Source organism: Cyprinodon variegatus, unplaced genomic scaffold (genome assembly GCF_000732505.1).
Source record: "Cyprinodon variegatus isolate N-32 unplaced genomic scaffold, C_variegatus-1.0 Scaffold1455, whole genome shotgun sequence".
Classification (NCBI taxonomy): Eukaryota; Metazoa; Chordata; class Actinopteri; order Cyprinodontiformes; family Cyprinodontidae; genus Cyprinodon; species Cyprinodon variegatus.
Genome location: NW_015151908.1, coordinates 175,465 through 180,455, shown reverse-complemented (window position 1 = coordinate 180,455; position 4,991 = coordinate 175,465). Strand labels below are relative to the sequence as shown.

At 43.5% G+C, this 4,991-nt stretch overlaps 1 long non-coding RNA gene across 1 annotated transcript in view; it reads left to right on the top strand.

Moving 5' to 3' along the window:
• The first annotated feature begins 344 nt into the window (after nt 1-344).
• The window catches only part of LOC107103467, a 33,928-nt gene continuing 29,281 nt past the window's right edge, over nt 345-4,991 (top strand). The window contains exons 1-2 of the long non-coding RNA XR_001482183.1: nt 345-592; nt 1,321-1,403. This is a non-coding gene — a long non-coding RNA (uncharacterized LOC107103467). The remainder of the gene's footprint in view (nt 593-1,320; nt 1,404-4,991) is intronic.

Here is a 4,991-nt window from a genome sequence, read left to right as displayed (position 1 = left end):
TTCTGTGTGCTGTTCTTTTTTTTAGTCAATGCAAACTACCACAGAATTGTTATTTTTTGCATTGACTTTCTCAGTAATTAGAAACAACCCCATCATGCCCACCTAACAGGCTTTAACCCCACCCCTTTGGCACCTCCTGGTTCCTCACACCCTGCCTACCCTCTTACCCCGACCCAACAGCCCTTGGGAGTCTATTTTTGCTACCCTTCACTAAATAAGGCCGTGGAGCAGGGCTATGAAAGTGTGCCAGTGGGGGGGTGGGGGTGTCCAGTTCTTACCCCGGTATAAAGGCGTTGGGACAGAAGGGCTTTCCTCTCCATTACTCCTCCTCCCTTACGTTGAAGTTCCCGTTGTCACTTTGGTTTTGCCCAGTTTGGACTCTGAATTGAATAACTGAACAAACCGAAGCAGACGGAGCCTGGAGGTGGTATTAGATGACCTACCGTTCCTACAGCATCAAGTGTTAAACTGCACCATTTTAATTGTTGGGTAGATCATTTTAAACTCTCATTTTGGGGGAGCTGCCCTCGCTGACCCCTGGACGGCAATGAGTGGAATGTGCGGACAGAAAGGACAAGACGGACAGAACAGAGTAAGAGATCATTTCTAATTTTGTTTTCCTTTGTTCCTTTTGAACATTTTTAACTAAAAGGTTACCAGAATCTCAGAGCCTTTGGAGACCTGGGAGATTTTTATATCTAACATGCAGCTTTTTTCTTTTTCTTTCTTACCTTCTCTACATTTCCCATTTTTACAGAACCTCCCGTTCTGCGGCCCCAAACATCCCTTCCTTTTCCCTGTATTTGATGTATTTCTTTCATTCACAGGGTTTCTACTTTTCCCCTGCCTTCCTCTTCTCTTCTTTCGCTCTTTCCTTCTGCCGACCCCTCCCACCGTCCGTCTTCCCGATTTGTCCTTCAGCACTGTCAGCACTGCCTATCTGGCTGCATCTCCTTCTCCGACAGTCCGATCAGCTGTCTCTCCTTCTAACTTTACATGGCCCGGTTGTGATGCGAAGGGACGGACAGCTGCTGGCTGACACATTTCAGTGCCCATCGTCCCATCAAACTCCCTCCTCTTACACAAACCATTCTCCTTTCATTTAATGATGCGTATTGTTTAATTTTGAGGGGATGCTACCTTTCTTTTAAGGTTATTTTTATTTCCTTGTTGGTCTGATGCCTTTTCCTCCCTTTTTATCCTGTAAGAGAAAAACTCCAGTGACCCTTTTCTTTTCTCTCCTCCTCTCCCTTTTCCCTCCTCCTCTTCCCTCCTCCTCCTTTTCTCTCTGCATCCTTAAACTCTCCATCGCTGATTCAGCTCTCAGGGAGGAGAGACTCCGCCTGCAGCGATTGCCTTACTCCGCATGGGCCGCCATCCCTCTCTGGATCACCTATGCTACGGTAGGTGCAGAAGTGTGTGTGCATTTGTGCTTAGATATTTGTAAAACATGTTTTTACACATTGCTTTGTTTTTGTGAGCCATCTTTCTGGGGTTGCTTCACACTGTCCATCTTCACAGGAAGATTCTGTGTTGTTGGTGTGAAAAAGAGATTTATTCTAAATTAGGAAGCGGGAGGATTTTTTTTTATTCCACTTTGTAAAAACTCTCCAAGCTGAGAAAACAACAAAATGATGACATGTTCACAAATATAGAAGATAATTTTAGGGTTAAAAGGTCAAGGTTGCTCTGGGAAATGTTCTCATTCAGGTTGTTTGGTGGACAGAAGTCGTGGAAACGTAAACCCCTGAAAAACAAGGATTCCTGTGAGTTTTAGGGAAACCGTGGGAAAATGTTGATGCACCCTGGGAGGCTGGAGACACTGAAGCAGGAATTTATTTCACACCAAAACCAGGATCTACTGTGGAACTTTGAAAGAAAGGGATTTTAACCTAATCTCCTTGAATGTGTGAAATTCTACTTTGATGATTTTATGTAATATCTTTAGACTTTAAATGGTAATTTTAAAGTTTAAATGTATTTATTTGTGTAAAAATGTTAGTGGGGTGTTTGCGTCAAGGTATCGCAAATTGGAAACAGTCTAACAGAGAAGTGGCACCAGGTGGGACAGACGTTTGTCAGTATCATAAATTAAAATCAAGGATAGTTTTTGAATTTGTGAAACTTGTGATGTTGAGCAGAAATGTCAGCTGAGACTTTCAGTGTCTCCGCTTGAGCTTTGGATTTTACTTTTCGATGCTGTTGGTGACTGACCGATGGTCTGAACAGGCTGATTTCTTTATGTCAGCCTGGGTGACAGGCAGCTGTTATCAGAGACGTCTGGTGAAGAAGTCCTTAAGTTCCTCTCCATGTTCTAACCTTAGTTCTGGAGCAGCTTTCCAAACCAGGCCTCTGCTCTATCTATAGACGGGACACCCGCAGGTGTCACTCTCCTCAGGGAGGTTTAAAGCAGAGGCCAGCTTCTAAAAGTGTCTTGCATGTGTTCCTATCTGTCCTCCTCCTCACCCCCCACCCCTCCCTGTTTCTGTCTCCTGCTGTCCTGGCTAATTTTACCCAGTTAGCAGATACCAGGGAGATCAGCTGTGGTCAGCTGTCTGTCAAACATCCGGAGTCTTGATAGGCTTTGCAGGGAAATGCTGGAGGTGGCAGAGTGTCGGGTGTCCCAGCCTGCTGTCCTGTCAGACCAGCATACCCCGTCAGACCAGCACACCCATAGTCAATACCCGTTTACCCCTTTAATTTTAAATAAAAAAAAAAGACTTTAAACCACCTCAACAGTCATGTATCCCTTTAGTCATTACTTACTTTTTAGTGTTTTTTGAAGCATATGAAGATCTGACTTTAAATTGTTTTTTTTTTTGTTTTTTTTTTGTCGCCTCCCAAGTTTTATTCTATTTGCATACAAATGTAAGAGTATTTAAAAAAAATGCCTTACATTTGCTCACAAGAGCCAAAGAAATGAAAATGTTTTTAGTGAGTTGAGCACTATTACACCTAAGCGTCGCTCAGCAGAGCAGATTCTTCCTCTATGGAAGCCTTACCTGGTAATCTACAGCACTTATCAGTCCTTCCCTGCAAAATTGTCGCCCCTGTCTTGAATATGGTGATGATAACAGGGTGCAGCTCGAGTTAAGAAGCAACTTCATTCTTTCTAATGTGTCTGTGAGTCGACCGCTGCACGCGCACCAAGCCCTCCTCGTTTAGCCGCCCCAGCCGGTGATTTACTAAACCCTCGTTCCGTCGCCGGGAGAGGACGAGCGTGATTTATGGAAGAGACTTTTAGTTTAATTACTGGGCGGGCAGGTCTGATGTGTTCAGCCCCCATGGCACTGGTTACACACTGCTAGAAACACACGGAGGGGATATCTGGGGGCGGAGGGGGTTACAGCAGATCACAAAGTTCTGGAACTGCCCTTAATGTACTAGCAGTTGGTGTCTAAAACACAGGAGTTAATAAATTTAGATAAAAATAAACAGGAACCCGTGTGGAGGATTATTGGAAAAATGTTTGGAAAGTGAAACGTTACTTTGTTATTCTGTTTCTACATTTTAATCTTAAACTAAATGCAGATGATTACTAGACCAGTAGAGGTATGCTGCACTGTACAGAGCATAGATGGCTCCTGCACACTGCTGGTCAGCTGATTAAAAGATGCAGTGATTAGGGCATAGAAGTTTGAATCCAGAGGTTCTGGGTTCGAGCCCCACTCCCACACACTACCACTCTGGGTCCCTGAGCAAGACCCTTACCCCCACACTGCTCCCCCAGTGGCATGGGTTAAATGCAGAGGTACATTTCTCCAATGTGAGGTCAATAAATTATAATCATTATTATTTTACTCTATTAATAGCAAAACACCAAACATCTTTTCTACATTTTAACTCATCTTTTGACAAAAATCCACTAAGTCAGATCTTTCCCACTTTGATGTGAATTGATCCTCCTTTTGAAATACATTTGATTGTGTATACTTTCTGCAAACAGAGACTTTTAAGCGTATTCCACATGTCAGGCCATGCTGAATGCTAATAGAAGAGGGAAACATGTTTGTAAAGCTGCTATAAAAAAATATTCCCACCTCAGCATGGAGCCGAATGCCGCATCAGCAGAATATCGCAGCTTTGATAGTGATTTGATTAGCTGTAATTGTCATTCAAGGTGAGCGTTTGACCACAGAAAGTGACAGACTTCCTGATGTAGCAGTTTGGCTTCTCTTTCCACTTCTGAGGAAAACCAGCGCTTCATTTATTCGGTTTTTTCTTGCTTTCCTTCCATACCAGCTCTAGAAATTCTGGGTCTATACGCACCAACCAAAGGCAAACAGAGTTGATGCAATTTAGCTTAAAAAAAACAGTTAAAATAAAAATTCATGTTATAATGGATCCTCTATTTCTTTTATTTTCTGATGGGTTCAAAGTTGAATCTTCTACATGAGAACTAGAAGCAGATCACATCTTTTAGGTGTTTTCATCCTTTAAAGAAAAGGAAAGTATGTGGAGTAAGATGTTTAGAGTAAAATGCGTACATATGAATAATATCTATGAGCCAAGCTCTCTGACTGACCCCTACCCTGCACGCTTTCTGCTGCTGTAGGTTTTCTTAACACCTCTCAGCCTTTATTAGATGCCTGACGTTAGCAATGGTTCAATTCATTAAAAGCACAACTCAGCCTTTGTGCATTTGCCTATAAATTGGTATTGATCTCAGGATGGAGGGGGGGTAGGGAGTCTCTGTGTAAGGCTGTGTGGTTGAGGCTAATAGGAGAGGGTCCCAGGTGAACCGGACTCACTGAAGCCACAAGGGCGTCTGCATGGAGAGAAGAGAGGGAATAAAAAGTAGAAGAAATGAAATCTGAGCTGCACATGATGATTTTATAGGAGAGTAAACCAAAGGAAGACAATGCGAGCACATGCTATATAGCAGGGAGGGGAGGGGAGGCGGGGGTGGGGGGACTGCACTGCATGCATGTGCAGCCTGTACACTTCATGGGGAAGAGGGATGGAGGAGCGATGGGACAGGCAGCCGTATA